Here is a 10,788-nt window from a genome sequence, read left to right as displayed (position 1 = left end):
CAGACCAGAGCCTCTTAGACTGTGGGTTACGGGAAGCTTTCTGTCCCAAATGATTGCCTCTCACATTTGTTACAGTAACAAAAAGCTGATTAACATAAAATCCTTGAAGACAATCATTAATTTAAAATATCCAGATACAAGTGGGAGAAACGGCTCAGTGGTTAAGAGAGTATACTGGTCTTGTAGAGGAACTGATTTTAGTCCCTAGCAACCATGTCAGGTAACACACAACTGCCTGTTAACGCCTGTGTGGTGTGATGTCCCCTTCTGGTCGCTACAGGTACTGCACCCTCATGTGACTACCACATCGTAGATAGGCATGCATACACATATTCACATAATTAAAGAAAAACCAAAACAACAACACAATGTGTTCAGATAATTCTGACTCTCAAAATTAATTCATGGTCCTTGTCCTCAAGTAATTTATAGTAAAGTAGGACTTTAAGGCCTTACTGATTTATAATTTGCTGATCATTGGAGACTGGATATCCCAGTTCCTCAATTATGTCACACTTTCTGGTATCAAAAAGATATGCAAAGGGTAATGATTTCAAAGGTTGTACTGCTTACCCAGGGTATATTGCAGACTCTGGCAGGATATAGTTCATTAAGTACCTTGGGTTTATTAATCATTAAGAGTTATTATGCATGATTTTTCTTATGAGATACCTTCTGTCGATATTCGGGCCGATCTTTTCTGTTACCGATTACATTTGAACACATGTCCTGAAGGCCGCCCACATTGTGAGTATCAACAATGAATTGCTTACCCAAAGCTTTTCAGTGGATGTTAGTCAAGAAGGCGAATAAGCTTCCAAACAGCCAGTGTTAAAAGATGTCAAGGTCAAAGGCAGATTAAGCAAGAGTCTTAGATATTTTTAGAAGTAGTTATAATTAAGGTTCAGCAACTCTTCATAGGTCTGGAAAATGTCATTATGTCATATGCTTAGTATCATGTAGACATTTGTTAAGAAGCTATAATCATAAAGGTTTAGTGAGGCAGACAGAGAGTGTTTTGTTGACTTCCAACTGTGAAGAGGTTGCTCTGGAGTGCTGCAGAGATGGCTCAGTGGTTAAGAGCACTACCTGTTCCTCCAGAGGACCTGGGTTCAAGCCCCAGCACCCTCACGGCAGCTTACAACTGTCTGTAACTCCACTGCCAGGGCTTCTGATACCCTCACAGAGACAGACATGCAGGCAAAACGCGAATGAACATAAAATAAAAATAAATTATATTAAGAAAGAAGAGGTTGCTCTGTGTTCGTTGATAAACAATGTCTCAGAATTCTTAGGGCACCCCTGTGGTGTAGATTTCTAAATTCCCATTTTGTAGATGGAAAAATAAGTCCCTCTAGATTATGCAGTTAGTAACTTGAAGAGATGAAGAATATCAAATCCATAAAATGAAATATGGAGACTGACCCAGAAGACCAGTTATAGTGAATGGCAATAACGATGTACTAGGATGTAAATAAATATAAGACTACATCCGCCTGAGTGCTGCGGCCCAGGCAGCTGCCTTAGGCTGCCCCGCAGGGCCGGTGGGGCACGAGCAGCAGGAGCATGGCTCTAAAACGGATCCAGAAGGAACTGACTGACTTACAGAGGGATCCTCCTGCTCAGTGTTCCGCAGGACCTGTGGGTGATGACTTGTTCCACTGGCAGGCCACCATCCTGGGCCCGAATGACAGTCCTTACCTAGGAGGTGGTTTTTTTTCCTGACCATCCATTTCCCTACAGATTATCCTTTCAAGCCCCCAAAAGTTGCTTTCACTGCCAGAATCTATCACCCCAATATCAACAGCAATGGCAGCATTTGCCTGGACACCCTGATGTCACAGTGGTCCTCAGCACTGACTGTGTCTAAAGGTAGAGACACTGGCATAGACTGAGCATGCTGGTCTCCCAGTCCCCCTTGCTGACTAGAGGACACGGAAGCTGAGGAAGAACAGACAGCTTCCCCAGATCATATAGCCCTGCCCAGTCCTGTGACTCCCTCATTCTCCACGCTGTAAGGCGATGAGGGCATTGCGAGGCACAGTTCCTATGTCCTAGCAATCCTCAGTTGTCAGTTGCTCTGTGATGCTCTGAACTGTCAAATGGGTACAAGAAGATAGCATCAACTTTACTTGCATTTTTACCTAAAAGTTGGAAAGCAAATATGAAACTTTTTTTCATCTACAGACCAGCGCAGACTTTCTCCTATCTGCTCTCTGCTCTGCGACCCCAACCCTGATGACACTCGTGCCAGAAATAGCCCACGCTAACAAGGCCGACAGAGAGAAGTATGCGCCCTCTTAGGGTTGGCTTTGTGTGCAACTGCCCAGATTTCCCACTGACATCTTCCTGCCCAAGCCAAGCCCATGTACAACAGACTAGCAAGAGAGTGGACACAGAAATATGCTATGTAAGTGCCTCGAAGGCTCCATGGAAGACCCTATCCAAGAGAAGCTTGCCTCTCAGAGTGATCTTCCTGTGAAGTTCTGAGCTCTTGGCTAAGGCACTCACGGAACATCCTGTGTTCACACACGTGTTGGCACTCACCTCTGTGGCTGCAGCATGTTGGTGCCACTTTTAGCCATTGCGGTCTTGACAGTACCACACCTTTGATGCCAAATCAGCAATCACTGTTATGATCTACAGTCTTGTTGGTTACACTAGAATCTGTCTGGGGAACCAAGCCATGCATGCCTCCTGTACTTGTCCTCAAATGGTGCCACTACTCACTGTGACACTCTAGAGGGGTCCCGTCTGCCCCCTGACCACATACCCTTTGCCTTTAGAGCACAGTGCTTTCCTAGGGGCCCAGGCAGTGTGGGATCTCTTCATACTTTGTCTGCCACAGAACCATGTCCTAAGGAGTGCCACTATGTCCTGGAGGCTCCTGGAAGTTGGAACAGCCTCCCCTGAAAGCCATCTTCCGCCACCTTCCTCCATAGTGCTCCATGCTGCAAACAGCAAGCAAGGAGCACTGGGGCATTTAAAGCACATAACACCAAGAAAGAATGAGATTCTCAGACAAGGGGAGATCCGGGTTATGCTTGTGTATGTAATGAGGCTTCCTCTACCGTCTTCCCACTGGAAACTTAACGTGAAATTCAAGCATAAGCCATTCACAAACTGGAACACAAGGAAGGAGTGGGACTTTAAATGGTTAAAAAAAAAAAAAAAGACTACATTCTCCTGAGCTCATTCTGCTTATCTGCTTATTGGAAAAGGTTACTGGAATACCTGGTGAATAGGATGTATTTTGAGAGATGTAATTGCAAGTTACAATTTATTCACTTTAGAGAGCTTTGTTTAGCGCTCTCTCTCTCTCTCTCTCTCTCTCTCTCTCTCTCTCTGTGTGTGTGTGTGTGTGTGTGTGTGTGTGTGTGACTGAACCCAGGCCTCATGTACAACAGGTAAGCTCGTTACTATTCTGTTATATCTCCAGCCCCCTAAGCTTGGTCCTTTTTGCTTTTGGTTTATTGTGGTGCTGGCAATCATACACAGAGCCTGGTGCATGCTGAGTAAACACTGTGTCTCCAGGCTTCAGCTTCACCTCAGCTGATTGTTTTAAACGCTAAGCTGACTTCTTGTGGTTTTTTTTTTTTCTTCTTTCCCAAACTGGTCTCTTATCTGGGAAACTACTATCTTGATTGTGGAGGAGAGGCAGAGGAAGATGCATAGAGAACGTCTGAAACTGTCAGAAGTTTTTGTTTATTTATTGAAAATCTGCTTCGGTGCTAGGTATAGCTAGGTGCTGGGATGTAATGAGTCATCAGGTGGACAGAGTTCCCACTATTGGGTAGTCATGCACTCTAGTACCTGTCTCTCAAATACATTATCACATAGTTGCACAAGCCGGGTGTAGTGGCGCACGCCTTTAATCCCAGCACTCTGGGAGGCAGAGGCAGGTGGATTTCTGAGTTGGAGGCCACCCTGGTCTACAGAGTGAGTTCCAGGACAGCCAGGACTATACAGAGAAACCCTGTCTTGAAAACCTCCCCCCCCAAACAAAACAAAACAAAACAAAACAAAACAAAACAAAACAAAACAAATAGTTGCACAGGGTAACATTTGATTGTGATAAATACAATGGGGAGAAATGAAACAAAGATGATATGACTGTGAGAACTGCGAGCATGTGTGTGCGTGTGTGTGTGTGTGTGTGTGTGTGTGTGTGTGTATGTGTGTGCTGCAGAGTAAGTATTCAGAAAAGACATCTCTCCCAAAATGCCATCTTCATGGAACGTGGATGATCAAAAGGAGACAATGATGCAAGGACCAGGGGCAGAATACGCTGCAGCAACATGCCTGGTCCTAGAATTCTATTGCTGTGAAGAGCAGCCATAATCATGTCAACTCCTTACAAGGGAAAACATTTAATTGGGGCTGTTTATATTGCAGTTTATATTGCAGAGGTTTTAGTTCATTATCTTCCTGGCAGGAAGCATCGTGGCTTGCAGATAGACATGGTGCTGGAGGAGCTGAGAGTTCTACATCAGGAGCTGCAGGCAGAAGAAAGAGATTGCCTTGCCACACTGGGCATGGCTTGAGCGTCTGAGACCCAAAGCCTTTCCCCAGAGACTACTGTTTCCAACAAGGCCACACCTACTCCAAGAAGGCCACACCTACTCCAAGAAGGCCACACCTCCTAATACTGCCACTCCCTATGGACCTATGGTGGGGGGTCATTCTTTTTTTTTTTTACACCACCACACCTGGCACAGGGTGCAAGTGGATGCTGGGGTAGAGACTAGTAGGAGGAGCGTGCAGGGCCTCGTTAGATAAGAGGTAAAAAATCAAGGGGAGAGTCTAGGTTTTATCTTAAGTGCAAAGGGAAACAGAAATTCCACGTGTGCTGTAAACTTTTTCTTCAGGGGATTTATACAATCATGGACTCACACACACACACACACACACACACACACACACACACTCACTCCACCACTACCACCACCAAAAATACCCAGAGGAAACTACGTATGCATACATAATTAAGCATAGAACTCTCTTCTCTTACCTCTGATCTCCTAAAAACTCACTCCCAGAATTCCCACCCCTCTCTCACGCAACTAAACTGTGGTAGATATTCCTTTGAAGATTTCCAGTGAGAAACCTAGAAAATCCAGTTCAGCATTTAGCAATCTGCTTGAAGTCACACTAAGAGTTAAGCATGCGGTTGGGAGGTTGGGATTTGAACTTTTGTTGTTTGTTTCTTATGCTAAGCCTCAGGCTTTCTTCTATTGTTCCACATTTCTGGTTAATGCTCTGGTGTCTGAACTGCACTGCAGTAGGGAGTGGGGGCTTCAAGGTGAAAGCTTCAGGAAGAGGTGTAGAATTTGGGAGAGGAGACCTGGCAGACAGATTTTACTGGTTCCAGTTTGGGCTGACGACTGCGTCCAGACAGAAGGGACATTTCTGAAAGCCTCAGAGGCCATGACCCTGCTGTCAGAGGCAGCCATTGAACTCTAATAAGGAATATGTGCTGTAAAGGAATAGAAATGGTGTGGAAACCCTTCCCAGGTAAGTCATGGCTGCCTGGGCGTCCCAGCAGAGGTCACTGAAGGTCACAAGAACCTGTAGAACTCAGCATTCTATTGAGATAATCATTTTGAGTCACAGTAACCCTAGCACATGAGGCCAGCTTGGGCTACATAGAGATTTCCAGTCCAATATGTGCTACATAGAACATCCCTCTCTTAAAACATTCTCCGTCCCGCAAAAAGTACAATAAAATCATTTGTTTTCTCAAAGGAATATGGATTTGAAGGAGGTTTGAACTGAATGGAAGAGGTTAGTTAAGCTATTATGATTGCATAGGCTACAGTGATGGCCATAGTTGAAGGTGCTGGGAGTTGAAATGAAGAACAGGGGTCAGACTTGGGAGGTGGTTCACAGTAGAGTTCAAAGACAATTCTAATAGGTTTAGGTAATAGTGAGGTCTTAAACGTTAATCTCTAGGGACTGGAGAGGTGGCTCAGAGGTTAAGAGCATTGACTGTTCTTCCAGAGGTTCTGAGTTCAATTCCCAGTAATCACATGGTTGCTCACAACTGTCTGTAATGAAATCTGATGCCCTCTTTTGGTGTGTCCGAAGACAGCTACAGTGTACTTAAATAAAACAAATAAGTAAATCTCTCTCTTTTTTAAAAAAGTTAACCCCAAGTGTTTGTATTGACAAATTTATATACTTTATAACTCTTATTTGGTGTTATTTCAGTGTTTTTTTAAAAAGACTTATTTATTTATTAATTATATGTAAGTACACTGTAGCTGTCTTCAGACACTCCAGAAGAGGGAGTCAGATCTCGTTATGGATGGTTGTGAGCCCCCATGTGGTTGCTGGAATTTGAACTCCGGACCTTCGGAAGAGCAGTCGGGTGCTCTTACCCACTGAGCCATCTCACCAGCCCCTATTTCAGTGTTTTTAAACACATCTACAGAGTTGTGCAACCATCTGCATACTACACTTTTAGCCTTTTACATCATCCAGAAGAAAAGCCTATTTATTATCAGTCATTCTCCATTCCCCCCTCCCCAAGCCTGTCCTATTACTTTCCTAAGAGAAACCAACAGAAATGACCTGTTCATAGTTTCAGAGACCAGAGCCTGGCATCTAGTGTCCACAAGGCCTTACTCAGCCGGCTGCAGGATGATGCAGGCTCTTTGCCTCTGTCAGATTCAGGCTTGCAGTTGTCTAACACAGCATCTGTCCTCATCTGCAGGCTCTCTCCTCTTACCCCGTCCATTGACCTTGTTTGCCCCTTGTAAGTTGCCATTGCATTCAAGGCCCATCTGGATCCTCTGGACTCGTGTTAAAATCCTTAACTGTAGCTCTAAGGACCCTTTCCCCAAAAAGATCATATTCATGAACTCCATAACGTAAACCATGGCCCTATCTTTTTGTGATGAGAGGGTACCAGTCAGCTTAGTGTGCCTAGGCTAATCTAATCCATCTACGGTTTACTCTTCATAGATTTGACTGTTCTAGACATTTCACACCTGGAATTTTGACCCAAGGGCTTGGGTAGAGACTAGTGCTGTGTGGTGATTTTAATGAGATGTCCCCCCAAAGTCTTGGAAGATTGAATACTTGATCCCCAGTTGGTGGAGGATCAGAAGGTGTGGCTCTGCTGTAGGTAGTAAGTCACTCGGGCAGGCAGGCTTTGAGGTTTTGAGAGTCATGCTGTACTTGAGTGTTCACTGTTTCCTACTTGCTCTTTCAGATTTGAGCTCTATGTTATTCTTGCCACTGAGCCTTTGGACTACGTGATGGTTTGTGTATGCTCGGCCCAGGGAGTGGCACTATTAGGTGTGGCCCTCTTGGAGTAGGTGTGGCCTTGCAGGAGTAGGTGTGTCCCTGTGGGCATGGATTTTAAGACCCTCATCCTAGCTGCCTGGAAGCCAATATTCTGCTCCTCCTGCACCATGCCTACCTGGACGCTGCCATGTTCCCATCTTGATGATAATTGGCTGATCCTCTGATCCTATAAGTCAGCTCCAATTAAATGTTATCCTTATAAGAGTTGCCTTGGTCATGGTGTCTGTTCACAGCAGTAAAACCCTAAGACAGACTACTATCATAGACTATAACTCTTAGCCTAATTGAGTGTTTTCTTTGTATGTCATGGTTCTTTTTGTATAGCAATAAACCCCCCAAGACATACTGCTTACTTAGGTAGGTAGGTAGACTGAGGATAAAGAGTGTTAACTCTGGGATCCTTAGCCCGTGTTGTACTTAAAATGCCTACTGGGGTATCCAAGTTTAGAAGTGAACCAAGCAGCTAGAGACACAAATCTTTGCCAGATAGTCTGGCTGTGAATGTGAGCGTCGTTGGCATGTAGATACAGTTACAGCTAAGAAGTCACTTGGGGTGAAAGAGAGGGTCAAATGAAACGTGCACTGGGAACAGATAGGGGGATGAGGGTGGATGGTTTTAAAGGACTTAGAAAAAGAAATGATAGATAAGAGGGTAGGAAACTCAGGAGAATGTCTTCACAGAAGAAAAAGGTTTTATTTGTTTTAAGAACTAGGGAGTGGTTCATTGGTTCACCCTCCTTTGAGAGTGAATAAAAATCATAAAATATAAACAAACATTGGGTTTTAGAACTAGATTAGTCAGGACTCTCCAGAGAGACAGAAACAATAGGGCATATGTGAGTATTTAAGGACAAGGGCAGGGGCTGTAGCTCAATGGTAGAGAACTGGTCTACCATGGATGACGACGCAGGCTCAGACACACCCTGGTACTGCTAAAACAAAATCCCAGTGCTACTCATAAAGTCATCCTAAGTATCTGAGAAGGGATGTGTTATGAGGACTGGTAATGCCATTGCAGAGGCCAAGAGATTTAATAACATGCTGTCTGAAAACTGGAGAAACAGAAAAGCAAGTGATATAACTCAGCCTAGTTAAGTTGACACAGAAGATTGACCATCACAGCCACGATACCTCACTAGTAGTCTGATAAAAGCAGCTGGGTGGAGTGTCTGGAATTAAAACCCTGCTCAGTGAGTTAGAGAATACACGGAAGACAAGCAGAAATGCTGGTTAGACAGACTGTTCTGAGATAAAACAGGAAACCGAGACTTGGCTGTTATGGATTTGGAGGTTTGTCTTGTCTTGATGGTGGGAGACAATGGAATATGCTTTTACCCTGTGAAGGCACCAAGGAGGTACTCAGAGAAGCAAGAGAGATTCCAGGAGGTTTCAGGCAGGGAGCTGTGCATAGACAGTCTGGTCCCCGGTTGGGCACAGGCCTTGAACCCTAGTGACCCCATAGGTGGTGATTTCCACTTATGAGGAATGGCAGGTGTTCAGCCATGCCCCTTGGGTCCCTGGCTCCTGTTGTAGCTACAGCCTCCCACAGTCCCCCTCCCGTCCCCCACCCGCAGAGAGGTGTGTGGCCATCAGTCCTGTAAGCAATGCCCCAAACTCCTGGTGTTCTGGACTCCACCCCCACAGTTACCTGGCAACAGCCAGGTAGACCTGGCCCACTATAAAAGGGGCTGTTTGCCCCATCCTCCCTCTCTTACTCTCCTCTTCTCTTGCTCTTACTCTTGCCCTCTTGCTCCCCTTCTCTCTGCCCTCCCTTCTCCCCTCTCTCCACGTGGCCACGGACAGCGTCTACTTCCCTACTCTCTCCCTCTCTCTGTCTTTCTACAATAAACACCTTAAAACCATGGACTGCCTCTTCTCATCTGGATCGGCAATGCTGGAGCAATAGAGCAGGCTAACCTTCTGCTAGGAGGCCTCTCTGCATTCCCAGACATTTCTACTGCCACAAAGCTAGCGGCCAGCCAACCCAAGCAACCTGCTCACCAAAAGACTTTCCTCCCTGCAGGACCCAGTCGGAGCTCCCTCCTCTTGCTCTTTTCAGTCCTGGGCCAGAGCCTGCCCTGGGGCCCCCTGCTCCATTCTCAGCTCTTCTGTGGCATACAGCAACATCTGGGATGTCCTAGAGCCTAGAACCTGTCGTATTAGGTCTCTGTGCAGGCCTGGGGAGACCGAGCCAATTCCAGCAGGTCCTCGGAGATCTCAGACTGAGCCTTCCCCACCTCTGGAGTGGGGTCCTACGGCTTCTTACAGCCCAATTCCCACTTGGCTGCGTGGTGTCCGCCCCCATGAATAGCCCTAGCCCTGTGGCAGGCCGGACTCGGGACCCCATTTTTGACTCATAAGGAGGCATTTTGTTGAGAGGACAAGGTTGAAAGAATGTGTCTCTGATGAAGGAAGAGAGGGCTTAGAGGGCTACAGAAAGTAATGTTAAGGAGACAGCCACATTCTTATGCTTAAGAACAGAACTGTTTGGTAGGATCTGAGTTTAACCAGATGGAGTCAGAAGAGGGCAAAGGAACTAAAGGTTGTGTTCAATGAGGAGGTTCTAAGGCTTTGGACTCCTGAGTTCAAAGGGAAGGAAGAACATGAGTGGTCTGATGGACAGTGGGCACTCAATTGATCCTAGGCCAGGAAAGGATCCTAGGTAACAGGGCTGAGGACCCATGACCTAGAATAGTGGGTGGCTACAGTAGAAACTGAAGGCCTTGAAAGCGTTTGTTATGACCTGCCACGGTTATGACCATGAATAGAAGGAGTCGAAGTGAGGACCAATGTGAGATCAGTGTGGAGACAGAGGGCAAGATACCTGCCCCATGCTAGGCAAATAAGAGATTGCCAAGTATGGCAACTGCACAAGAGAGAAATACATCAGTCCTTTGTGCTCTGGTAGCTTTTTTTTTCTGTAAACAATGAAAGATCTGCCCTTACCTGGCTCTGTAAGACAATTGGTCCATACTTAGGATCCTAAAGTACATACTAGGAGAAAGCCCAAGAAAAATGGAGAACTAACAATAGCCTGGTGACTGATAAGGACATTCCAGGTTGGTTACTCTTAATGAATCTTGAATTCAGTGTTCTCTCATTGAAAAATTTCCCTAAAGATATATTTTGTAATATCTCAGGAGTGACATTGTTTGGGATAACCGGTTACAAAGGAAAACTCAAACTGGAGAGTAATAAAGCATTGCGTCAGAAGCTAGGCAGGTAATAGATAATTTACAGGGGGTGTTGCCACTGGAGTCATCAAGAAGAAAAATAGACTCTTGCGTTCAAAAGACCTTGGAATTCACACAAGGACAAGGATGTAATAACAACATCTTTCAGGTTTAAGATCAACATGTTTGTGCTGGAATTTAGCTCAGCCTTTCAGGGGAAAAAGTTTGAACTCTGGAGCTGTAGAAACTGGAGGTTTGAATTCTCCCCATCACTTATTAGATTAGTGACCTTGGAAATTTACTT

At 45.3% G+C, this 10,788-nt stretch overlaps 1 pseudogene; it reads left to right on the top strand.

Moving 5' to 3' along the window:
- The first annotated feature begins 1,527 nt into the window (after positions 1-1,527).
- LOC110310945 lies at positions 1,528-2,454 on the top strand (annotated as a pseudogene).
- Positions 2,455-10,788: the final 8,334 nt, after the last annotated feature.

This window comes from Mus caroli, chromosome 15 (genome assembly GCF_900094665.2).
Source record: "Mus caroli chromosome 15, CAROLI_EIJ_v1.1, whole genome shotgun sequence".
In the NCBI taxonomy this organism is placed as follows: Eukaryota; Metazoa; Chordata; class Mammalia; order Rodentia; family Muridae; genus Mus; species Mus caroli.
This window is presented reverse-complemented; position numbering and strand designations above follow the sequence as displayed.